Source organism: Pezoporus occidentalis, unplaced genomic scaffold (genome assembly GCF_034315485.1).
Source record: "Pezoporus occidentalis ecotype Australia unplaced genomic scaffold, CSIRO_AGI_Poc_V1 ctg8, whole genome shotgun sequence".
Lineage (NCBI taxonomy): Eukaryota > Metazoa > Chordata > Aves > Psittaciformes > Psittacidae > Pezoporus > Pezoporus occidentalis.
Genome location: NW_026916158.1, coordinates 6,271,867 through 6,299,342, shown reverse-complemented (window position 1 = coordinate 6,299,342; position 27,476 = coordinate 6,271,867). Strand labels below are relative to the sequence as shown.

The 27,476-nt window shown below is 39.1% G+C and overlaps 2 long non-coding RNA genes across 4 annotated transcripts in view; both read right to left on the bottom strand.

The window, feature by feature from the left end:
- Positions 1-2,452: 2,452 nt before the first annotated feature.
- LOC134155830 (uncharacterized) lies at positions 2,453-17,192 on the bottom strand. The gene is made up of 3 exons (XR_009961740.1): positions 17,085-17,192; positions 5,585-5,680; positions 2,453-2,709 (listed from the first exon to the last, which is right to left on the bottom strand). It is a non-coding gene; the product is annotated as an uncharacterized LOC134155830 (long non-coding RNA).
- Positions 17,193-25,647: 8,455 nt separating this feature from the next.
- Positions 25,648-27,476, bottom strand: part of LOC134155793 (uncharacterized) — a 74,578-nt gene continuing 72,749 nt past the window's right edge. For all 3 annotated transcript variants that reach the window (XR_009961726.1, XR_009961727.1, XR_009961725.1), the window contains exons 5-6: positions 26,075-26,180; positions 25,648-25,910 (exon numbers count right to left, since the gene is read on the bottom strand). This is a non-coding gene — a long non-coding RNA (uncharacterized LOC134155793). The remainder of the gene's footprint in view (positions 25,911-26,074; positions 26,181-27,476) is intronic.

Sequence of the window (27,476 nt, the reverse complement as noted above, 5' to 3'; positions counted from 1 at the left end):
GACTGAGAGCAAATCAAGCAACAAGCCAAATAAAGTCTGCAGCTTCTGGTGGAAATAGTACATAATGCTCATTTTTTAATGCAGTGGCAATGTAAAGAGTTATTTCAAGTTAATTTCATTTGCTCTTCTGAGACTGCAAACCAGAAACACTCCCACAGTTTTTGTACTTGGTCATCATTTTGCTGTTTGTCAAAAAAAGCAACCTTAATCCTTTCAATGTAATTTTAGTTCTGAAAAAGCAACTAAATAAACATTTCATTGAAAATATTTAAATAAAAAACAACTAAATTATAAATATTTAAGTAATAAGATTATATTAAGTACTTCAGAATAGTTGCTTTTGATGTCAAGCCTCATTTAAAGATTCTTTTGAAAAATCCTGTTTGCTCACGTATTTTCAAATATAATATTTCTGTTTACCATGTTAGCACAACATCCCCAAAAGAAACCAGCAACATCGTGATACTTTTCAAGACCAGAAGATGGGTAACTGCTCAGATACACATGGAGAAAGGGAGACACTATGGATATGTAAACATCATTTTGTGCAGTTGCTGGTATAGTAAGGCTTCCTTCCAACTTCCTTCCAATAGAGCAAGGAAGCTAGGAGCTGTCAGGATATCTCGACATTTTTCCTGTTTATTAAAAGTGGAATTTAACAGCATACCACTGCAGAGGAGCACCCAACCAACCTCTTCCTTCAAAGTAGAGTTTAGTTCTCAAACCAAAATATTTTGGTTCAAGTGAAATAAAAAGAGCGCTTCCTTTTTTAAGATCTTTTCCTGATCTAATGCCTTTATAAGGATCCGTTTTCTCAATCTCTCACCATATTTCTCAGACATTTTGCTGGTTTATTTGTTACTGGAGGTGCGGATATCAGGCATCCTAGTAGTAACTGCTGGATTCTAAGACCACATCTGGAATTCAAGAACATATCTGGAAGACACATGAGGTAAAGATGAGTCTTTCCACACCCTTCCTATCCTGAAGGGACCTTCCTATTCAGCAGTGCCTTCCTCAAGGCAGGCCTGGAAGAAGCTACATGAAGAATGCTGCCAGATGTAGCTATTTCTGCTTTCAGGGAGTCTCCGTTTTTCCTAGTATTTTAAAACAAAGTGTGTGACCTCCAGCCTGGGCTTCTTCCTCCACTGTCCTGTTCTTGCAACTCTGTATTTGCAGTATAATCACTCTGAGAATTTAAACCCATCAGGTAGGTCATAGTGAATCGTAACTGTAATAGCTGCACTTCTGGAATAGGGATTTGTCCATGCTCAGGAGACACAAAAAAAAAACCATCACCAAATCAGCCAGGATTCAGATATCCTCTAACAAAAATAGTCTGCAACTCGCATTGCAAACCTGAACAAAAAAAAAAACAAACAAAAGAACCCCACAACAACAACAAAACAACCACCAAGCCTACAAAGGTTAACCATTTTGCTATTCCAAGACCAGATTGAAAATATCTCTTTAGACCGATTTTTGTTTTGCAGTACTTGCAAAAGTACTTGCAGAGGCTGCATACGCATTTTGCAGACAGCAGGCTGTTCTCACACCAGGGAGCCTGGGGACCAGGCAACCTCTGTGCCTCAGCACTGGACACCCCATAGGTTTCTAAGAACAAGACATTGAAAAGATTCTGTTTACTACAAGTTGAATTCATTTTTCACTTTGGTTTTCTTTTTTCTCTTTTTTTTTTAAGTTTGATAGCTAATTAGCACCTCATGCAGTATTATGTTTAGAAATTTCAAACCTGAATTTAATTAAGCAAAGTTGCAAAGAGCTTTAAGTTGCAGTTTTGTCTTTTATTTTTGGGGGAGAAAAATATTTCTCTGCAAGTAAGCCAGTTGCATGTTTCTGCCTATTTCTTGAGTATTTGTCATAGGAGAAGCTGAACAAAATGGGGCTGAAATTTGGTCACTTTTATACGTTATTTGGCAATGGGCATTCCTGACAAAATTAATAATTAAAATTCATAAAAGATGTCAACCCACACCCTGGTCTTCCAAGTATGTTGCCCTCTGATCAGCTGCATTTCTATCCTCATGGAGATATATCACCAAATTGTAGATTTCAGAAACTCAGATCTGCATTAGAAAACTCACCTGCTAACCAGGAGCTCTGTGCAGAATAAGAGAGCCAGAGCTCATAAGGATTTATGCCTATGGCCAGCCAGTAAATCCAAGATGAAAGCAAGATTTCAGATGTAAACCTGAGAAGACCTGGAAAGTGGAAAGATTAATCAAAACAAGTGAACATTTTCCAAGAGAATATCCCATTAAAGTTTTTTCAACCCAATCTATACGTGCCACTAAAACTTTCAGGCTATTAAGTGTCAACCAATTATCAGTCTTAAGTCACATTTTGCCAAAGTCTACAAAATCTAGCTTCTAGCTAGATTTGTGTATTCTAACATTTAATACTAAATACTACTATTTACATTTTGGTGCATAATCACAGAACATGGGTTCAAAAATCAAACACATATTGACAGAAGAGTAAGTTTTACCTTTATGCATGTAGCTACACTATATCAGCCATAATTTGAGTGCAGGCAGTTACATGAGAAATCAAACTGCCTTAGCCTCTGGGAATTTGATTAATTGACATGTCTTCCATTACTGGATTCTCACTTTGCACAGTGTCACTGGATTCCTTTTGTACTGAGTCTCCTTTTTCCTTTCCTTGAAAACATCTCCAATATTCCCCCTTGGAGCAGACAGAGATGCACATTGCTAACACACAGTCTCACAGATTTGCAAACTCTTCTGGAAGAACAGTCCTCATCTTCACTGGTAAGAAGACTTTAGCTACAAAATTGTGCTTCAAAAGAACTTACAACTTTGGCCATCTGTTTATAACATTGTTTTTGCAAATTCTCTTTAAAGAAAAAAAAATACAAAAAAAGTGGATCCGGAAGTTAACAGCTGTTTCAGCTAGAAAGGTATTTCACACATTGAGAACCTGCTTACACAATACTAAAATTATTGTGTTTATATAGACAAAAATCTGGTTTCCTAATTAGCGCTGGGAGGCGTGTAAAGCAAGCTAGATGCTGCCTGGCCAGTATTCAGAAGACTGCAAGTTTACAGTATTTGTTCAGGGTTTTTTCCCTAAGGAGAAGGTTTTGAAGAAATGAATCCTCCTACATTAAAATAATGACTTGACACACAGCTCATCAAAATGCCTCCACAATGAAATGTTTCTTTTACTGTTCTGCTTAAAAAAAAAAAAAATGAAATATATAATTCCACAAAACTTGTACATTAAGTATTTTAATTAACTAGAGGAAAAATGCAAAAAAACCCACTCAAATAAATAAATAGATGTAAGCGGCAAGGAGAAGCAAGACAGGCCAACCCAATATGGGTGATAAGCAAACTTCTACTTTATTTGTGGTGCACTTTGCTTAAATCCGCGTGGTGTTTAGCCACACCTCCTAGGCACAACAGTATTGGTTAGTTCTACCCAGCTTCCTTCACGTTCTCCTCCCACATCCAGTATCCCGTTACCTGTGAGGCCTACCCCTTGCCTTGCTCGCACAAGGCCTCTAAGGCTCCATGGCCTTGCTCTTAGAGCCATTCTGCAACAAATAAATACTCATTAATCCAATGTGATTCAATAAAATAAGAGCCACTGAAACTTTAAAGTCACTCTTAACATGAAGTAGAGATGCAATATATTCCTGTGAACATATATTGAGCTGCTAATAGTTTTCTTATTAAAAATAAACAGATCATAATTTCCAAAGAAGCATCTGGGTGCTGGGGATATTTAAAAAAGGGTGGAGATAGACTTAAAGTTGTGTCCTAGTAGGCTGGGTTCATGGATAATAGAGATACACAGGACACAAACTTTCAAAACAATTGAGCGGTTTTCTTATTTTGCCACTCAGAAATTTACTTTCTGTATGCTTTCTACTCCATCAGCTAAAACCCTTTTCTGCTACGCTACAAATGAATTATCAACACTACTTTTTTGGTTTGTTAAGACAACCACCAGTCTCAGTCAGCCAACCCATATCAATTTTCCCTCGCAATCATTTATTTGTCTTGGACGATGAAGTCTTTGAACTCTGAGTTTTAGGAAGGTTGTTCAGTGGATTCAGATACAATTCATAGAATCATAAAATGTTTAGGGTTGGAAAGGGCCTTAAGATCATCAAGTTCCAATCCCCTGCCATGAGCAGGGGCGCCTCACACTAGACCACGTTGCCCAAGGCTCTGTCCAGCCTGGCCTTGAATGCCGGCAGGGATGGAGCATTCACAACTTCCTTGGGCAACCCATTCCAGTGCCTCACCAACCTTACAGTAAAGAACTTCCTCCTTATATCCAATCTAAACTTCCCCTGTTTATGTTTAAACCCATTACCCCTTGTCCTATAGCTACAGTCACTGATGAAGAGCTCCTCTTCAGCATTCTTGTAGGCCCCTTTCAGATACCGGAAGGCTGCTATGAGGTGTCCATCCAGCCTTCTCTTCTCCAGGCTGAACAGCCCCAACCTTCTCAGCCTATCTTCATATGGGAGGTGCTCCAGTCCCCTGATCATCCTTGTGGCCCTCCTCTGGGCTTGTTCCAACAGTTCCACATCCTTCTTATGTTGGGGACACCAGAACTGCACACAATACTCCAAGTGGGGTCACACAAGAGCAGAGTAGAGGGGCAGGATCACCTCCTTTGACCTGCTGGCCATGCTTCTTTGAAAGCAACCCAGGATACGGTTGGCTTTCTGGGCTGCCCCTGAACTGCCTTGTCTCATCAGCTTGCAGATGTTGGTCCAGCCTCTAGTGCATGTATGGAAGGGCAGTGAAGGTTTAGGTCTTATCTAGGGTCTCCCTTCTCACAGCATGAGTTGTGTCACTCCTAGGATCTCATATATATTAAAAAGAGACTATGAAAAAACAACTTCAACAAGAAGTCAAAAAATGAAAAATGGGTTCATAAACTCTGATGAATTGAGTTAAAGGAGTTTATCAACAGAGCAGGGGTAAAAATGGATGTAGTTCAAGCTATTAAAAAACTGTGGTGGGCACAACTTAATGCTGACATTCAGCACAGCACCGACTGAGCTAAGATCACTGTGCTCTAGATGAATTACTAGCTAAAGTGCCCAACACTGCCATAAATACAAGAAACTGAGACATATCCATGTTCATCTCCTCCTGGAACATTTAAGTGTTTTAATTCATCATATAGGCACAGCACCTTAGCCCTCAGAATCTGAAAGCTGAAATGACATGCAAGGCACAGGTATATGAATCAACTTATAAACATAATATTCTCAAAGAATATAGTACAATTTGAATATTTTTTTTTTAGAGAAAAAAACAGCACATATATGTCCCTATCATGCAGATGGGTTTATCTCCCACTCTTCAGCAGTCCCTGCTGATTTGCCCTGCAAATTCGCTGTCCTTCATAGCCTATCATCATCAAACAGCACTTCAGGGCACAAGAGCAACTCACTGAAAGACCCAGTGTGGCAACACCTTCAATTTAGTCTGAAATTCTAGATCCATTCAGCAATAAGCCAAGTCATTGTCAATGACACCAGAAAGTCTTTGTAGACATCTATTGTACTCACAATGTTTCATGGCTTTCTGCAAAGCCACAAGACAGTTACTAAAGTCATGCCACATTTCCACAGTAATGTTCTAATTTCATCACTGCAGCAGGCTACCTGCACAGGAGAGAAACCAGATCAGAAGTGCTCAAGAAAATTAAAATTATATGGAGAGAGAAATGCTCATTGTACGCAAACATACCAGAAGCTAGGCACGTAGAATTTGGAAAATTAAGTGATTTAAAACACACCCCCATAACCCATCAGCATGTTTCATGACCAGAGGCAGAATATAACAAAACTTAGGCAGAATAAATGTTTATTAGCTAAAAGCAATAGCACAAGCGCATGGACTCTATTTTCACATTGAGAAGATTCAGTAAAATCAGGAGGTGAAACTTTACCTCAAATATATCAACTGTGAGAATACTAGATTCTCTAGAGTCATTTCATAGGCTAAAATACCTTCAGATTAGGATTTATACATTGTACTCACTGGAGCAAAATGTCCAGCCTTTGGGATGTCGCTTGCAGGGTTGTTAGATGGATTTAGGCAACATTATAGTTCTAAACTGAATTACAGCATATAAATGAAGATGTGCAAACCCTTGAAAAGTCAAATGGATTAACAGCCTCACAGAAGCAGCAGTATATGAAAGAAAGGGACATAATTTTAAAATAATGAGAATTTGGAATTTTTTTAAACTCACTCTAAAAAACAATACAGCGATCAAAATTACCACCTAGCCCACAGCTTCAGTGCACGCTGAAGGGGTTGAAAACAGAAAAAGATAAAAAGACAGCATTCTATCCTCAGAGGAAAACATAGCTGAGTCCCACACAGAAAACATGGTTTGTAGAGCTACTCATGCACCTAGGTCTTGCAAGGCAAGTCCTCCATGTTCCAACCACTAGACTGCAGTGAGCACATATATGCATTTTCTACCTGATGTTCAGAGTTTGGCTCTGAAAGGGTAAAAGACACTTTATTTTGAACGACAGGATAAAAGCCCATTTCTGCCTAAGCCCCCTCATGCGGCAGCAGAGCGGGCTGAGCCTCCCGGCACACAGATGCAAGCACTGCACAGACCAAACAGCAGCTTCATCAGTGCATGGCACAGCAAGTTGCAGATGTGGGGCACCAACAGGCACCACTGGTAAGGAAAGCAGAGAACTGCACCACAGCATCACTGTCACCAGCACCATCTCCTTAAGTTTTGTTATGTCCAATTTTCTTTCTTGTGGTTTATAACTTGACATTTTAAATTGCACTAAGCTCAAAGGTAGCGTGTACCTTGTCAGGTTGCACACTCCGTGTTCCCTCCCCTTATGAAAGGTAACACTAATTAAAGCACAGATTAGATATTAAATTCTGAACTATTGCTTTCTTCAGGTAACATTGTCTATTGCTATTTTTTTTTTATTTTCACATGTGGATTCTGAAGAGGATGGCTGTAATTTGTCTTGTTTCTTTCCATAAATATTACCTGTCTTAAGATATTTCTTAATTCCATATGCACATATATGCATTTGCATGCTGTCACCACAAGTTACAGCAGCACAAGGTCTCAGCAGACATGCTGATCATCTTTTGACCACAGGCTCCCAAGGAAACCAGAGAGCCTCTGGTCTAGCGTATAAATACACCAACAGCCATCCTGGACACAGAGCTCGAGCCATCTGCCCTGGTGTCAGGCTGTGGCGTTTTATTCCACAAGGAGAAACTCATTCTTCTGTAGCAAAGGACACTGTAATGACAATAAAAGCAGGAGCAATTTGGAACTAGATGTTTTTTCTCACTAGGATTTTTAAGTTACTCTGGAATAGCACTTGTTATGTTCTGAAGTTTTGCACTATTGTTTTCCAGAATATGAACAGGAACCAATAAATGTAAGGAATCCTAAAAATCAAAGGAACTGTCATCAAAGCAGGCAAAACCTGTAAGTCCTGCTCCCCTTAAGTCCTGTAAGAAAAGAGGCTGTTAGCTTTGAGAACAAAAGGATTTCAGGCTTCAGGATGAAGTCTTTCCATGGCACAGGCACAGCCAGAAACACTTATCATCTTGAATGCTCACCTCACCTGGGGGAACTTTATGTCCTTTAAAAGAAATAATTAATATCAGAATATTACTTTTAGCATACATTAGGACATCATGACATAAGTGAATGCAGGGACCGTTCAATAAAGCAATAGAGGAGTTTTGTTAGCCTCTTCTGAGATCCTTACAGACCCACCTCTCAAGCAGAGCACCCAGAGACAGGGCTGTTAGCGCACCTATCTGTAGTGCCTGGAGTATGCACAGGGAGTGGGGGCTTATCAAAATTGATTGGGAGCACATGGGACAAGAATAATATTCTTGCATTAAGGAATTAAGGGCATTATGAATCACCCAGCTTCCGTTTGATGGGAGTTGAACTGAACCCTTGTTGAATAAGATACGGCATATGAATATGGAATAGCGTGTAAGAGCTAAGCACAAGACAGGCTACAGTGGGTGCCCCTTGTGTTGGATTTCTAGCACCTTACATCTAAGGGGCTATAAAACAATCTCTGTCTTCTCACAGACTGAATGTACCTCATACTGACTTTGCACTTCGAAATATAAGTTTTCTTATGGCTCTGCGACTACATGCCAAAATACCTGTGCACGTCTGCTCCAATCTACCGCAGATTCTAGGACCAAAACATTTTCAAAGCTGTTTTACCAGTAGCTTTCCAACAACTCATCTATACATCTACAGCATTAAATCTTTTCTTAAGATTAATTTTGCAGTCTTTCTGTTCAGATTTTGAGTGAACTATTAATCATAAGACTAAGAGATTCTTAACTAATTAATGTCTTTATGGTTATAGCTGTGATTAATCAAGTATTGTTTTGCTGCACTCTTTATAAATTACTATTTTATATTTTTATCAATACTTCACACCTAACTTGTCACATTCTCAATTGCTTTTATATTTAATGCAGAACAAAACGATTCACAAGCAAAATAATTAGCCATTTTTTGAATACAAGTGCTGGATTTTAAAGTGAAAAATGCTTAAAGGTATTTGATGCATATTTAACACCAAAATAGCAGAAGTTTGAAACACTTGCTAGTGGTTTCCATGACATCTCTGTCTTGCAACAGAATTACAGCATCAGAAGATATTAGGCACAACAAAAGATGTCTTACAAACCTCACCCTACTTCAAGGCACAGTATCTTTCATGGTTCCTTTTGAATAGCACCAGCAAATTGCCACATTCCCCAAACTGCATTCAACCTGGGAGACAAAACAAAGACACAAGAAAACAGACCCCAGCAGCCAAGACTAAGGGGCTGAGAAATCAATGCCGGTCTAATCTCCATTCTAAAGTCCTCAGCTCATATGCATTCCCCATGATATTTTTAAAAACACTTGCTGATTTTCCTCATCCATGAAGTTACTTTTCCAGCACTAAATGCTCTGTGTGGTATCCATCTCTACTCAAATGGCAGAAGTGCATCCTTTGAATGCCAACAATCTTTATAGCTGATTATTTTATTAAATAAATAAAAATACGCAAACTGCATGCAGGGGGAATATATTTTGGGGGGATGTGAAAAACACCTATGCATATTAAACAGCTTATTAGTGGTTTCTAAATTGCAGGGCAAAATAAACTTTGGTTGAAAACATACTTTACCTTCCTCCTTTTTTCCATTTGGCAGGCAAGATGTGGTCCTGACAAGTCATACGCACTTCACCTCAAGGAGACAGTTGAGTATGTCAGAAAGTTATGAGGCTGTATTTACTGTGGTCACTGATAAATTAATTAAGATTCCTTTAAAAGTGGTGGAAATGGCCTATTTATAGTTCAAAGTGTATTTACAAGCCTCAGAGGAAAATTGCAATTACATTTTCAGTTTAAAAATGTCATTGTCTCCCCTGACCTTTTGTTGCTTTCTCATGCCCTTCAAAGCAAAATGAATTCATGAGAAGTGCCAGATAGAAAACTTTAGCAGTTATGTTACCAATTTGCAGAGCAGAGGCTCTGGCACAACAAGCCTTTCTTCTTGTTGAGAGAGACCTTCTCTGTGAATGCTGCTTTAACTTTTAACCACCATCATAACTGATGCAACTATGAAGGATATGGTAAATATGCTGAAATGTAAAGTGAGGTCAGGCTGAGATTTGCAAAATGTACGAGTCTGCTAGACCCAGCTGTGACAGAGGTAAGGTACCAGGGCCATAGAGCTGCAGAGCCACTCTGCCCCAAAACCTGGCATATGCACTCTTCATTGGATGTGCTGTGTGGTGAGCATTTACCTGGCATTTATCTGACATGAAAATCTATCCCTGCTTGCATAGTAAGAGCCCACCCTGCAAGCAGTATGCTACAGCCATAACCATGCTCACTGCTTTCCCAGTGACCCTAATGTAAAAATCATGTGCTTCTCCTATTTATTCCCCCTTCTCATTTCCATGGTCTAAGCAAAGGTCAGCAGGTTTGTAGTCAATTACTGCACAGAGAGGGATACCAGTGCTGTCTCCTGCAGCTCTTTAAAGTCTACACAGAGAAAAGGCAGAGCAGAGGTAGGGACCAGCTACTCCTCCCAGCCTCTTGAGGGACATGGGGGACATGCTCAGACTTGTAAGGGCCTTAAGACCCTAAGGTGTTTCCAGTCAAAGTGTCTCATGATACCTCAACAAAAGGGTAATTCACCTTCTGGAATGTTCCTCCCTTCTCTTTGTTTCCTACCCTGTCCTGCTCCCCTCCTGCTTGCTTATTTATTTATTTATTTCCAATGCTTTCAGTGAAACTATGAATCAGGACACAGAGTTCGATGCAAGCTTCCCCAGCCCTGGGAAGCTCCATGTAATCAACCCAAGTGTGATGATACTTTCAGTAAATCACCAGGCGTTTCTTATAATATGTTTTTTAGATGACTTATTGCTTATCAGCTAATTCATCTTCTAAAAAAAAAAACAACAACACAAAAAAAAAACTTAAAAAAAACAGAACAAAAAAACACCAAACAAAAAAACAAACCAAACAACTCTTGCACAGTTAAAAATCAGCAGTAGATCAAAAATTGCAGACATGGGTAGGGTTTTGCTCCCTGTGGGCAGAAATTAAGACTCCTAATACAAGCTAACATCTGGTTTAGCCTTTCTGTCATCCAGTCCAGCTCCACATTACATCCTGAAATATGCATCTGCAAAGTAGTTAAACAATCACTTAAACTCTCAGCTAACTCAGGTTAATGAGCAATTAATATATTTAAATTAAAACAAGTATCTAACCTCTCCAGTCTAGATATGGCCATCACTGGGGTCTGATCAACTGCCATTCTGCTCCTTGCCCTGTTATTTACACTTGCAAATTATGAGCATAAAATATCCTCAAATAAGTAAATGCAAAGAAACAGGAAACAGTCTTAGGGGGACAAATTATTTTCTCATTTACATCAGGGTAATCCCAGAGTAACTCATTCAACTTCAGCCCAATTAAGCTGTGCTTATCCTATGGTAAGCAAGAACTCTAATGACTCTCTAGTTTTTCAAGTCCACCCCCCAGGCCCATTGCACTGAAATCTCTGCTATGGTACTCTCTACAACACCTGGAGGTTCACACGCTTCAGTTATTTGTACACAGATTTCTTTTAAATAGACTCTTTCAAAGGTTTATGATTAAACACTCCATTAAAAGGCTTAAACTATGTTACTCAGTTCACATTCTCTGCCGAAAGCTGCAGCTGATCTGTACACAAGACAGAGAGCACAGCACAGGACCACTGCAGTTATTCCCATATTTTGCAGCATCTGGCTGTACAGAAAATCCTGGAAGCATCCCATACCCACCCCCAATAAAAACTACAAGAGCAGGGATATATTTGTTTTCCTACTTGGCTACAATGTGACTCGGCTTCCAGATCAGCACTTTTAATATAGCTCAAATTAGTTTAGCTATAGCTCAAAAAAGCATTTTGCTGTTTCAGGCTGTTAATCACAATGTCTTATAAAATGAAGCATGTTTACTGTCATTTTGGAAAAGTCATTCTTCCTTTATGAATTTGGCTATGAAGGATTCAAAAGATACCAGTGTGGGACTGCTATCATGCCTAAGCCAAAGCTGTCAGGCTTCATTACTTCCAAGACAAAAATTACAGAATAACGTATTAAATGCTTGAATAGAAATACGTAGCATGCCACCACTATCCCATGGTAATGGGATGACACCAGCTGCTGGTGCATTGCACTGCACAGCCTCCCCTGCACTGCAGTACAGGAGCCTGCAGATAATGAACACAGCAGCCCCAAGCCAAAGGTGCCTGCTTCTTACAGCAGCCCCCAGAAACACCTCCAATGGTGGGAGAAGGCTACATCTTCCTGCATGGGAAACCAGCAAGCTGGTTTTGAGGCCAAATTAATACAATTAATAAATACATGCATTTGTAAAATAAGCCACATTTTGCTCTAGAGAATACAAAGGGGAGAAAGCCCCACTTTCTTTATTGGGGTGCTGCAACCAAAAATTGCTTTCTAGAAACAGCATTAGCCATCAGTGACTCTCACTGTGCTTTGTGCCTGACTTCGGTTTGTTTAGTTATGGGGGTTTTTTGGCTTTTGGGAGTTGGTTTGGTTTTTTGTTTTGGGGCAGGGAGGGGTTGTATGGTATTGAGGGGGCAGTATTTTTGTTTTGGTGGGATTGGGTTTTTCTTGGGGAAGCAGCCCTAACCTTACTAAACAGCACACTGAAATTCACAAACATCCATAAACATACCGCCTAGACCCTCAGCAATCTCCGGAGCTACCCAGTTCCCTCAGGTTAATCAGTGCCCTCTCAGGTAAAATACACACCAGAGCCTGGTACTGCTCCTTTCCACCTGCCTTGCTGTTCTTCATCCCTTCTTTCCCCCACTGGATCCCCTCCCTTTTATCCTCCCACACTATCTCCTCAGATCTTTCATCATTTGAAGATAAAACTGTAGCCACAGTGAGTCAGCCACCAGCCTCTGCCCTCTCCATGACAATATTATCCCGCTTGAGGGGCTAGCGAATAGATTTGGGTCCCGATTTGTACACCTGTATAATAGACACCTACTTAGAGCTTGACTTAGCATTGTGTTTTCCAGTTTCCCCTAAACAGCTTATTTTCCAAAAAATAAGCTGCCAGGGTGAGGTTTACCCACAGGCAGAACACTTGCATGAAACCCATTCACTTCAGCTCAACTTAAGCCTTACTTTGATGGTTTAACAGGAATTTACATGGTATACAGGACTCACTCAAGTTCCCTACACAGGGAAGATTTCACCCTCTTTGCACTTCAAAGTCTCAGCTTTCTCAACCAGCTTTTCAGAATGTGCATCCCATTGTGCTCTTAACACTTTTCATCCCTTTCAAATTTCACTATGGTATCTTGCCAAGCTATAATAGTGTCAGTCCATGACCAGCAGGGATCAGTGAGCCAACTGGAAACACAGGGTAGCTCCAAACAGCATCAAGCAAATGTCCTACACCAGTCTCAGCAGTATCTCACAGTACCGTGCAAACAGCCTCTAGAAGCCAGTTCCCACTACAGAGCTGTATCTTCAAAACATAAGCCATTTTGAAGAAAGAAAGAGAGGAAAACTTTTCAAGATTGACTTCTTGCTCTCACTGCTGGCAAAAGAACCAATTGTATGTACTGCTCAATCCATGCAAACAAAAGCTTTACCACATCCTCTGTCTTCCCACATTGAAAGGCAAGATAACTGGAAAAGGCCTTTTAGCAATGGCACCTACACTAGAACTGCTATTTTCAGGAGAAGGGCTCTAAGTTAGCTGAGAGTAGAAGTGTGTGGCCTTGACATAGCCCCAGATAGAAGAACAGTGCCTCCCAAAGTGCAGAAGTACACAGAATGCTAAAACAAAGCCAAGCTCCTATAATTAAGGTATTTAAATTTACAACAGAGCAACCATCAAGGAGTTTGTACTTTCTCTTTCATGTGTCTTAATTAAAATTTTGTCAGAAACTTAGGGCTGGCTTTCAGAAGTGCCCAGCACTCCATATTTCCTGTTGTGAAATTAATGACCAGGTTTTCAAAGGGATTTTTAACATGCTTTCTTTAAAAGCAATAAATATTTTCGTTGTGCATAGTTCCAAAAAGTACACATGCTCTCACTACACCAACAGACTCACAACACTCAGACCATGAACTCTGTGAGCAAACTTTGGTTCTTATAAAAGCCAGCTTATGGAGTAGGGGAGGCTCTGGAAAACATCCGTGGGAAATACCGCAGACAGATCCCATCCCTGCCTAGGACTGAGGAGTCTTATTTTGTCACAGATATTACCATTCTGTCCCCTGCTCAGAGCTTTCAGAAAGCAAGCCAGCTCTCTTTCTGAAAAGAGAAAGGCCTGAAGATGGTCATGAATGAGTCCAGCAGTTACAGTGTAGACCTGGATTCAATTATCTCCTCTTCCCAAAGGGAATTTATTGATTATTACCTTTGGAAGGAGTCCAAATGCCCTGAATCTTCTGCCTGGGTCACAGGTATGTTTTTGAACCATTCTGCTACACTAGTTTCATTAATCTCACATCTTCTTTAGATGAGAATTACACCTTAATGATTGGTCAGGCTATTTATCTCTATCCTCCCTATTTAAAACTTTCCCTATTTTATGTTATGGGAATAGCATTCTACACTGAGACACAAATGAATCATGTCCTGGGATCCAAATGTTTCCCAGAGCCAACTCAACAACAGAGTCTTTCTCAAACTTTTGCTGAAAAAAAAATATTAAGCAAAGAACATTTTATTCTTTCTAACAAAGCAGAAAAGTTTGTGCAGAAAAGCCTACAGCCTAACCTGATTCTGGCATATGTAAATTAGGGAAAAGAGCTGAACTCAAATCTCCTGCTTCCATATATGCTAAGCCGCTGAACTGTTTCAGAGGTGGATGGGCTTATTGAGTGGCTTGGTTTTAGAAACCCATGAGCAGCTCTCTGTATTAACAGGAGTTTGACATGGTTCAGAGTAGACTTAACAAGACCAGCATAATTCTCCAGCAAGTACGAATCTTCTGGTCCTTCCCCAGTTGAATCAGAACCCTTGGCTATTCAAAACGCAGCACACCCCAGGGATAAGGGGACTATTCAGAGTGCTGGGGCAGGGCTGCTGCATTTCTGATCACCACAGAGAAGTTAAAAAATGGTCTCCCTCTAGTCCAAGCTTACTCAGCTCCTAGCAGGATGGTGGAAAGTCTCAGACATCAGTTTAGGACTTTGTAAATTCCACTGTGTCTGCAGGTGAACCGGATGAAATTTAAAGTCTTCAAACCCATTTCAAGAAATTCACCACAGCTTTAGCCACTAACCTCAGCTAGCAAGTACCTATTTCATGGGGGGGGGGGAGCTTTACAAATTAAACTAATAGCATGATGCTTTGTGCTACATTTTTCAGACACTATTATGCATCATACAATGAACACTGGGGTGCCGGGATATCAAGTCTTTGTGTGGCCTCAGGTACTCAGAATTTCTCTTCCCCATTAATACAAAGATTGCACTTCTCAGGGGTCATTCTGCTTAACATTTCTTAATTGAAGGCTTTCTTGCTATCTGCCATTTGGCACTGACTGCACCCACTAAATGCAATTTTGTAATCCTTTCTCATTTAGCAGTCCAGCCAGCAGCAGCCTTCTCCTCGTAACACCTGTCTCAAAAGCTGACTGAGCTCAGGCAGTATTAATCCAGAGAAAGCAACTTCTGGTTACAGCCCTCAAAATACCAGGCTGTAGAAATAAACACCTGCTGCTACACAGGTGTTTTGGGCAGAAACGTAAGGCAGAAAGAACTGAGGAAGAGAGGAGAACAGACTAGATGCAAAGAATTGGATTATTTTTTTTAAATAGAGGTAAAAGACCAATAATAAGATAAAATGAGGTGAAGACAAATCAGGAGCAAGAGGAAGAAGGCTATTACCCAAAAATAGTTATTAATTATTAGCAGTCTTCCCTTCTGGACTCTAGAGCAATGGTACATGGACTCTTTCACATCACCCTGCTCCAGCCAGGACTACTGTCTCTATTCATCCATCCTAAATATCAAAGTGCCTTCTACTGGCTTTCTGCATAAAATAATGTCCCACATCAGTCAGAGGAAGAGAAACACACTGTTAGTTGACTCTCTCAGAGTTTTGGCCTGCTCTTTTGCTTTAATCATTTATTTTGTACACACTTAAATGTGCATACAAGCATAGCTGTTATGACAACACTGGAGACTGCCACACGTTCCTGGGATGACATTTGCTGTGTCAGTGAAATAACGAATGGGTTTCCTTAGACCCAAATGTTCATGATATATAAATACTTAGTCCTCTTTAAACATGATATGAGTAACTTTCTCATGTCTGCTTTGTTGATGCAGTTTTCAATAATTTGCTTGGATAGCATTACATACCTCTGATATATTTTTAAAGTTAAAGAGTAAGTAACATAACACATCATCTCCTCTGGAGCAGTAAAATGTTGCCCAGTGTGATGAAAGCTTTTTTCCAGCAGTACAGGCTAAGTGACAGGGCTGGGCGATGTTGGTTTCAGGTTTTTTTCCTGCTAGAATGGTTACAGGCAACCAGAATGGAAAGAAGTCAAGTAGCTAATGGCATGAATCAATCTTAATTGCTTTCTACATTGTACAGAAGCAAGGAAAAAAAACCTTGACCTTACCAAGCAAAATTGGCAGGAAAATATAGCTTCTCCTTAGAACAATCTAACCTTCAAGCACTCCCCTTCTAGCAAGTTTCTCTAATCCCAGACAGATACACTTATCAATCATAGTGGATGAAAGAAAATTAATCTGTCAAAACAGTGACATTGCAAAAATTATAACCAGCAGTGCCATTTGTTAATTTGCCCAGTACCCCTCATTCTCAGATTTGAGGATTTATCAAATATATATTTCATCCAACAGATAAAATACTTCACCCGTGCCTGAAAATAATAAAGATTTAGTCTGGAATTTATTCTGGCTCAGGATCCTGGGACTCCTACAAGAAGCATTTGAGGGGGCTCTCACATATCCCAAGACACGGGACTTCAATTTATCTTTCCATAAAATAAGGCCAATATCTCATCCCATGGAGGTGATATCACTTCAGCTACCAAAACTGGAGAAAAACATCATGTGAGCTGAAAGAACTTTTTTTTTTAAATATATATTTTAAGTGCTCTCCCCTTGTTTATTACATTTAAGTAACATTTTAATTGAATTTAACATGAACAAACAGCAAAAAATGGATTTTTTTTATCAGTGCAGCTCTTCCCTACATTTGTCTGCTCACACAGCATTTTACATGTCTGAACGATGTACTATGACTCTGAGCCAGGAAGATATCTGAACAATACAAGGATGTTCCAGTTAGGACAATCTCAGCTCCAGTCTGCTTTTAGGTACATGCACCCTTTCCACTGGATAAATTCTGCATTGCACACGAACATCTGAGGCCTCCATCTGACATTCAGCTGGAACAAAAAGTTTCTGTTGAAAGTAACTAGAAACACAATACTTACAAAAATTAGTCTCCAGACTTCCACATCTTGCATAGAAATTAATGGATTATTCGGAATGTGAAGCTTAGTCTTGGTTACATCAGTCAGAACAGCACCATAGGAGAAACTGGGATGTCATTTAATGTTTTGTTACTTCATGCCAAATTTATATAAAATATTATTCCACCAGAAAAAAAAAAAGATAAATAAATCCCACCCTGTCACTGCCAGTATTTGCATCAAACCTTTCAACTGCTTAATTTGCAGCCACCTGGATAGCTTAGTTATTGGTCAGGTACTGCTTTTAACTATTTAAAAATACATGAAACATTACTAGCAAAACAAAAATCCACTTCAGACCAGGCTCTCACCTTTGTCTAAAATGTGTCTATTTTCATCACAAAATCCTTCAAGCAGAGACAGATTTTATTTTTTTTTTCTAGCAAGAATGGAACTCATTTTCATGCAAGGTAATTCCTAATTCCTGAGCAAGCGGTTAAAAACTTTCTGAGCAAAAATGTTCCTGCATAAAAAAAAAAATTCTTCTAACCCATATTGTACATGCCCTGATTATAGAATTTAATCCATGTTAATGGACAGTTACCTGAATGCAAATATATCTCAAATAAAAGAGCAAAAATGCTCACTGCAACATTTTGATATGTTATGCCAACTCACATGAGCTAGTGGCAGCCATTCTGTTTCTCAGCAGTCAGATGTCTACAACCCCACTTGAAAATAGAGTGTGGAGAGACCAGGAACAAGTCCTGCTGGTAGTACAACTGGTCACCAGTATAGGAGCTCCACCCTACTGTCATCTACTCACTACCCACTCTGTAGATGCATAAAAAAGGTGATTAAGAAGCAGGGCAGAGAAGGCCATAACTTGAGCTTCGTCTTGAGAATTCCCAAACACTGGTATGTTCACTGCACAGAGGAAACAGCAGTCAATATTTACTTCCAAAGTGGTTCAGCTTCTTAAAATAAGAACAAGTATTTTGGTTAAAACTGAAAATGGTTAAGAACCATCAGTAGTGGCTTAGAAAATGTTCAATAAATAAGACAATATAGGCAAAATATACTAGACATTAAAGGGACAATAATCATCTGCTGTTGCAGTTTCATACCATGAGTTGCATGGGTAAAAAAAACAGAAAATAATTTACTTTAATAGGCAGATATTTTGACATCTTCACATTCAGTACCAAGCCATAGCTGAGGTAATAGCTTGTTGGTTTTTTTGGTATAAACAGCATATTTAAACAATAGCAATAGGAGGTGGGTTTTTTTCCTTTTTACACAAGATGCAGTAACAGTTCCCATAACTCCTTTGTATCATACAAGTATTTTTCATTAAATACTGTCAGCAACTCTTGCAAATTTATGTTTGAGTTTTTATTATTTTATCCTTTTTTTAATCTGTTAGAGGTTTCAAGATTAACTCCAATTTAAGAATGTTTTATACCTCTCTTTGACAGTAATAAAAAAGAATTCAAAGAACCAAAAAACTAAAGGGCAAGAAGGGTGGACTCCACATAAACTTCTATCATCTCACCACTCTATCTTATGAGTTTAGGCGTTAGTCAGAATTTCCAGTTTTATGTTTGACATGTGATGATTCAAGGCTATCAAGCTAACCTATTCTACTCTTTTCCAGCTTTATATTTAAAAGGAAAAAAAATAAGAAACAAAAAACAACAACAACAAAAAATAAAACACAAATAACCTCTCTCTGATGCTCAATAAATGCAACAATACATTATAAGCATTTAAGTAACTCAACCATAGACATTATCAGACATTTTAAAGCGATAAAGCAAGTCAGAAAAATTGTACCCAGTTATTTGCAACTATAAAATTAGAGCTCACTTTTCAAAATTAGCCACCTTGAAAATAGTAACATATTCCATATATTCATATAAAAAATCAAAATGCAGGCTAACAAATGTCTTTTTTAAAACAAGAAAGATAAGGAGAGTCAAAGCTTTTCATTAGGACCAAAGTGGTCCACAACAGATGCAATCACATAAATAACACTGCAAGACAAAGCTAACTAATAAAAACAATTTTCACCATGTTTCCTTAAGGTTAAAAAAAAAACTTTCCCCCTTCTCCTACCTGTTGCTAATGCAACAATATTACAACCTCTAAATGCCCTGAAAGAAAAAATAAGGTAATCCCCACATAACTCCATTAAAATATGTTTTTTTCCCTAAATCATTGAGTTTGAGTTCTTTAGATCCAAACAGCTCATGAAATCGTGAGCTGTAATTCAAAGTACCTGCAGACATAAGGTATGGTTGTTACCCGTTTTCTTCATGACCATATTTTCTTTGACTCTCTCACTATAATGGTTTTGAGCAGATTCCTTAACACATTCCAGAAGAATTTCTTCTTTTGCATAAAACATGAAAATGTCAAGCACAGAAGCCTGCACAGTTCACTGCAGCCAGCAGAAGCCATTGATTCTTGCATTTATTTCCTCTATATTTCAAATCTACTCCTCATGCCACTTGTCACATAGGGTTGACATATGTCACAGGGCACCATTATACGCTGTGGCAATGCATAGCCATCAAATACAATCTAAAAGACCATAATATATTTTAAATAATCCTATGCACACTGGCTTGTTCTGTTTGCTGCGGCCTTAAAATTGCCAGAAGTCGACAGTCATTGAAACAATTCTGAGAATACAAAATGTCTCTTCTACTAAACATAAGAAAAACTAAAATAAGTTGAACATGCATCATCATGATAAATCTTTTAATTGGTGTTTGGTCGAATAATGGTCAGACCACAGGATGGAAATCCAGTATGCCAAGAAAGCCAGGTGTTGGTATCACAGACTGTGCTGGAGCAGGATTAACCACCCTTGAGTTACCCCATAACAAAATTACTGCATTGCTACTCTGCTTGTAACAGTGCTCTACAACTGGTCATACAGGCTCAGGTATCTTCACCTTTCAAGAAGTTACTCCTGGCCATGAACCATACAGTGGACAGTACAATTAGAGTTCACTGCATATTCATTTGGGGTCACACAGTGGCATAAAGAGGTGTTGCACCATCAGCAAATTGAAATTCTTAACGCAGAACTGGACCCAAGAATATGTGAAATGCTACTGAGAGAGGATGTGAGCTCTGAGAGAACCAATGAAGAATGGATACAGACAAACAAGTGCAGGCACATTGATATGACAAAGGCGGCAGAGGTAAATATCTTCTTGCTATCATCATCAAGTCATTGTAAACCCTAAATGAATTCCACTCTTAACATGGGAAGAGAATTGAGACTTCATATATATTCAGGTATGATGTGAGATTATATACTACAAAGTGATTTCCTGTAGCTTCCAATATTACTAATTACTAGTAAAGTGTGTCAAATTAAAGAGAAAAGGAAGAAAAGGTCAGTCTCTTCCAAAACAAACTACCTAGCACGTATGTTATCCAGAAAATTTCAAATAAAACAGTTATTATTTCCTGTTCATCAGATCCTGCATCCAGCAATCCTTCACCATATTCACAAGAATAGTGAAGTTTTCAAGGGGATGCCCCTTTCAGGGGCCTTTTTGGTTTCTGCTTTCTTTTTAGTGAGATTTCTGTTAAAAATAATTAAGCAAATACGCTTTTATAAGACTGGTACTAAAATACTAACCTATCAGCTCAGAAATGTACCTTTGGAATAACTGTATAAATGCCCTTTGGATTTACAATCTGTACTACCATGGAAAAAGGTCTTTACTGCAACATCCTCACTGCTTATATTTTTGCAAGGGGGAAAGCAAATACTGTGAAATTTCTGTTCTTGGTAACAGCAGTCCTAGCTTTAGCAAACACCTAATCTATGCTTATATGTCTGCACAGCTCAATACAAATTGACACGTACATGTTCCACAGCAAAAGAGACAGAAGCAAATACATGCATATAATCATAGAATGATAGAATCATGAATAGTTAGAGTTAGAAAGGACCTTAAGATCATCTAGTTCCAAAGGGGGGTTGTAATCACGGGCAGGGACACCTCCACTAAACCATGTCATCCAAGGCTCTGTACAACCTGGCCTTGAACACTGCCAGGGGTGGAGCATTCACAACTTTCCTGGGCAACCCATTCCAGTACCTCACCACCCTTACAGTAAACTTCTTCTTATATCCAGTCTAAATATCCTCTGTTACCGCTTGTCCTTTCACTACAGTCTCTAATGAAGAGTCCCTCCCCAGCATCCCTATAGCCCCCTTTCAGATACTGGAAGGCTGCTATGAGGTTTCCACGCAGCCTTCTCTTCTCCAGGCTGAACAGTCCCAACTTTCTCAACCTGTCTTCATATGGGAGGTGCTCCAGTCCCCTGATCATGCTTCTGGCCCTCCTCACATGGCTGCATCTTAGTTTCAAAACCAGGCAGGTAAGAAGTGGCAGAAGGGATCTCACCACTCATCTTCCCCTTATCAAAAGAAGAATCAAGTACACTTAGGATAATCCCAAATCATGTTTGTCACTAGATTTCTTTAAATTCTCCAAGACCAGGGCAGACAGACAAACACCTTTGAAAGTCACAAACATTTCATTCTTCTCAGAAGAACCTGCAGGTCCTGCATCCTGCCTGTCTAAGCTCCAAGTGTATTCTGCGCACACAGTTATGAATCCACAAAGTCCTTCTTTGCTTACCAGACAGCACAGGGCCCCTCTTACCTCAGGAGAGTGAGGTGCATCTTCACCAGACCCTTATAAATCTTGCAAATTTTCTTTTTTACACTGCCTTCATATTGACATGCCAACATGTAACAGCTTGTTAGAAAATGGAAGAGGGAAAGTCAATTTATGTAAACTTTTTAGCAAAATTTTAAATACAATTAACCGTAAAAGTTTCTCTTGGGTTCTCCACCAGCTAAAAAGCACTAGAGTTGGCTCTGCTCAGATGACCCCATGCTTAAACTTCCTGAGGTCAGGAAACACCAGTGAACATCACTTGGTCTCTATTCTCCATGGGGGCTCTAAGGCTCTTGATCTTGCTTTACTCAATATTAGTTCTTTGTTGTAGCACCTCTCTCAACAGAAAGAGGCACACTGAAATTTTAGAAAATACACTATTATTTGAAGTCCTATTCATGAGTTTAGTCATGTAATTCTAAATATAAAAATAGATGGCAATAAATTGCAGTCCCTTGTGCATCCATGAAAACAAGTTTCCCTTCAAGTAAGTGCAGTTGGAAAAAGTTCCATTACCTGAACACACACACACAAGAAAAAAAAAAAACACAAAAAAAAACCAAACAAACAAAAAAAAAAAAAAAAAAGAAAACCCAACCCAAAAATAAAAACACATTAAAAAAAAAAAAAGAAAATAAAAGGCCAACCCTGCTTAATCTTTAGAGGCTTGTTTAACATAAACTAACTTACTCGCACATGGAGCTACTTTCTAAGCATTTAGCAATGGCAAATATTTCAGTCAGCATTACAGTACATCAGCTTCTCTTGTTATGAACTAAGAATATGACATTTGAATTAAACTAAACTGCATTCGAGAACTAAGGCTGCCTTCAGGCATCTTTAACTTCCATGCCGAGTATTTATACTGCCAATAAGCCATACTGACACTGACCTGGACAAGATTATAGTGGTAGTCTTTACATTATGATGAGTTAGTCTTGCTCATCACTGACTTGTGACTTAGTCACTGGGGAAGAAAAGCAGCTTCAGCACACTAGAGCTTTACAGGTTTTGCTTTACTATCAGGCACATGTGCTTTGTGTCTATGCCTACTGCTGTCCAAATAACTAGGTTAAACTGGTACACCTAATTCATTAATCAGAATTATGCCTTTAAATGGCATGGCTTGCGGTGTCACACAGTTTGATAGCCCCATCCTTTTCAGCTGAAAGTTTTCACAAATCCTTGCTGACCTCAGTAATGTTTCAAAGCCATGAAATAATCCAGACCACACAATAACATTTCTTCTACCAGCTTTGTTCATCTGAGCCTAGTGCTCTGTTAATGCTTTTGATACCCCTTTCATCTTAAATAGTTGCTGTAAGTTTTGACAAAAAAATTTCCTCCTTCTCTTTTCAGATACAATGACAATAGTAATATGAGGTTTGGTACCCAGACTTCCTTAAACTCAGAATCTTTTTTTCTTCCTTGATAGTGTTTCATATCAACAACACTGCCTTGCCCCCCCACCTCATGCCAAGAGCCTAAGACTAGAATTTGGTACTAGTACAGGTACTATGAAATGTGTAGGCTAGTCAGCAGCTGGCAGGTATTTTTCTGAAAGTTTCATATGTTTCTAGCTCATGTTTTATTCAAACTTCATTTAATAAAGTCCTTGAGCTTTTACTAAGGGCTTCCATTAATATCTAAAATGCCACGCTAGGTTAGTAAATTCTGTCATATGTCTTAATCATAAAACCTACCGTATAACTCAGAGTAATTACATAAGATGAGCTTCATAAAATGTCTTAATTGTGATGAGGGATGCTTTTCTGTATATATGCAGTATACACTGTTTACACAGTGTAAATGCCAGATTACACTGTGCAATCCCACAAGTCACTACACCCATGTTAGCAGTACTAGGAAAAATGGATTTCACTAGGTCACTCCTTTCTGAAATACAGAAATGACTTCAGAGGAATGACATATTCGTGTCATTTATTTAGTACAACAGAGAGTTATTTTAATGGATTTCTTGACTGTATGCCTCTATAGCAGTGTTTTATAGCCTCCCTCATCTCTATACATGGATCCTATAAATCCCACAAGACTCTAACTTGCTGTCTGAAAAGGTTTCTCCCAAAATGACTCACAATGGCAAAAAAGCAGCAAGTTACCAAAGTTTTAGCTCAACAAAATTAAAACTCTGAACTCTTCAGAGCCAAGGGTCCTTGCAAAAGACATCTCTGCTGGATGCAAGGTGTTCCCCTGGCTTTCCATGACACAGCTGCCTCTGCTCAAGTAGCCTTCTGCCACGTGCCTTCCATGCTAAGCATAGCTTCTTAGCACCATTTCTATGCAAATACTGAAACTTCATCTCCCATTTTACGAGCTAAATACGCTCAACTGGCTGAGGTGTGTACCTTCTCACTCAGATTTTGAAAATCAATATCTTTCCCAAGGTGCTGATTAATTTACTTGCTCTAGCATAGTAAAAACATTCCCCCAGCCATCCACTGTGAGTGGATATAGAGAAGTTTATGGGAGTTTAACCATATAACTGCATCCAATAGTTAATGGCTAAATATTTTGGGGTTATTTTCAATAGTTATAATGTACCTAACATTTCATAAGGATATTAATAAAACAAGTAACCCTTTATTATTTTATTACCCTTGTCCTGGTTTTGGCTGAGATAGCGTTACTTTTCTTCCTAGTAGCTGATGGGGTGCTGCGTTTTGGCTTTAGTCTGACAACAATGCTGGTAACTCACCTCTGTTTTAGTTGTTGCTAAGTATTGCTTACCCTGATCAAGGACTATTCAGTCTCTCACGTTCTGCCAGTAAGGAGGGGCACAAGAAGCCAGGAAGAAGGAGAGGCAGGACATCTGACTAAAACTAGCCAAAGGGGTATTCCATACCACAGCACATCACACCCATTATATAAACTGGGGGCAGCTACCCAGAAGGGACTGATCGCTGGCTGGGTTGGGATGGGTATCGGTCAGTGTGTGGTGAGCAATTTTATTGTGCATCACTTGTGTTTATTGGATTTTTTTCCCCTTTCCCCTTTTAGTTTCATATTCTCTCTCCTTGTTATTTTCTATATCATTATTACTATTAGCAGTATCATATCATATTTTTACTTATTAAACTGTTATCTCAACCTGTGGGGTTTAACTCTTTTTGTTCTCCTCCCCAAAGCCATCCAGAATGGAGGAAATTGGTGGGGTGAGGAAGTGGCTGTATAGTACTTACTTACCAGCTGAGTTTAAATCACAACACCTCTCCAGTTATAGGTCTCTCTCACCCTTATCATCCATCTCAAAAATATAACACGATTTTCCAGAGACTATCAGCTACTTTCTTCCCACTGCATAAGGAGTTTTTACTCAATCATGGCTGAAAAAAAATAAACTGCCATTCTTAAAAGCATTAATAATTTTATTAGATTAGTTTAAGAGTAGTGAGGTCACAGTGCTGCCACATCAACAGAAATCCTTTTATGAGATTCAATATGGACTGAATGTGGCTTTTACCACTAAATGATTATTAATTACCAGAATATTTTTTCTGCCAGAGGTAAAGAATGGCTGTAGAAGTCGCGGTGTGAATGAAAACAGCATGTTCTTTGGTTTCTGAATTCAGTGTCTGTTACTGAATGTCACAAATTCACATGACTTTTCCTACTCCTGGGATTTACATTTCAATAGCCAAGGAAAGAAAAAAACAAAAAAAAGAAAAAAGGAAAGAAAGTAATGTGTAAACTCATCTGGCTCAAACAGCAGACAGCTCTGTATCGAGTATTCATCAGAGAAAACTTCTGTGTACTGTTTATTCCAGCATGCTTTTTGGAATATATTTTGCTCCTGATAAACCAGTGACAGGACTACATAGATAACAAGTACAAAGAAACTGAAACTTCCTTTAGTTAAACAGTTTTCCTTTTTTTTGTCTTCAAACACACACAAAGTTAACGCATGTCTTTAACCTTGAGAACAGCAATGTCCCAGCATGATTACAGTTATCAAGAGAGGCTAAGAGTCCCTCTTTAATGTGACATATATTTAGATGCAAGATGAAAATATAAAGTAAAAAGGCATTACATTCTCATTCCTTTCTTGATATCCCAGCCAAACATTCCATTTTATGATCTTTTCTACGTTTCTGTGATATTCCTAGAATACAGCCTAGATCACAACAGAAAAGACTGAAAAAGTGTGGAAAAAATTATATCAGCTTAATCTGACAGGGCTGGTTAAAAAATGTATTAATTTAGAAAGACAGATCTAGTTTAGATAAAACTGGGAACAAGTATTTTGTTTTTTTTCTTTCTTTCATATCCTCTCATTACCTCTTAAGACTTAAGGGAGTACATTCAGCAGCTTAACCCCAAGGATGGAGTAGTGCCAAGCAGTTTTACTCAGCTGCCCGTGGCTTCAGCTACCTTTCATTTCCTTCTACGGGTGGGAAAGACTTAAGTCACTCAGAATAAATGCATGGTCCTGTTCTCTCCCTTTGCATCCCATCTCCATCATTTTTTTTCAACAGACCCTACCACAAGACATAGAAGCCACATTCTTCTGCAAACATGGTGCTGCAAAGAAAAAAAGCAGTGGAAACATCCACAGAATCGTGAGACCTCACTTGGGGTACTGCGTGCTGTTCTGGTGCCCTCAACGTATAAAGGACAAGGAACTTTTGGAACAAGTCCAGAGGAGGGCCACAAAGATGATCAGGGGACTGGAGCATCTCCTGTATGAAGACAGGCTGAGAAAGTTGGGGCTGTTCAGCCTGGAGACGAGAAGGCTGCATGGAGACCTCATAGCAGCCTAACAGTATCTGAAGGGGGCCTACAGGGATGCTGAAGAGGGACTCTTCATTAGGGACTGTAGTGATAGGACAAGGGGTAATGGATTAAAACTTAAACAGGGGAAGTTTTTGCCATGATTTTTCAAATATGATGGCCAGTGGCTTAGCAACTTCATTCGTAAGCTTCTTCAGGACCCGTGGATGGACCCCATCAGATCCCATGGACTTGTGTACATTCTGGTTCTTAAGATGGTCTTGAGCCAGATCCTCTCCTACAGTGGGCCTAAAGTCTTCATTCTCACAGTCCCTGCATCTGCCTTCCCCTAATACTAGAAAGCTAAATGCCCCTATATTCATATGAATATATTACTGAATTGTGAATGGGGTTCTGGGTTCTAAATCACAGCAACTGAATACCCCCTCTGTACTCTAAGAACATGTGTCTCTATTTCTCCTCTTGCTCCTCACCTGTGGAAAGTGGACAGCAGTTGGGCCACTGATGTATTGAGACTGCTGCCTATTAAGCTGATAAATACCCTTTCCACCTCCTCCTTTATCACTTCCCTCCTGTCTTCCACCTATGCAGCAAACTTTTTTAGAAAAGAAAAAAAAAAAAGTCACACAGAACAAAAAAAAACACAAACCAAACCAAACAAGCAAACAAACAAAAAAAAAACAACAAAAAAAAACACACAGCAAAAAAAACCTTCTCTGTCCTGAGCATAACCAGGCTACCAGGTTGTCTAGTCCATGACTAGAACTCCAAGACATTGGAATAATCTGATTGTTGATAGCATAGTCTACATTATCAGCCTCTTATTTTTCATATTCCACCTATCTCAAGTTCAATGCATGATGTCTGCTGGAGCCATCAGACATCACTGTTACACTAAAAGAATACTACTTGCAGTTTGAAAGATCTAAAAAGTACAAGGATACCAGAA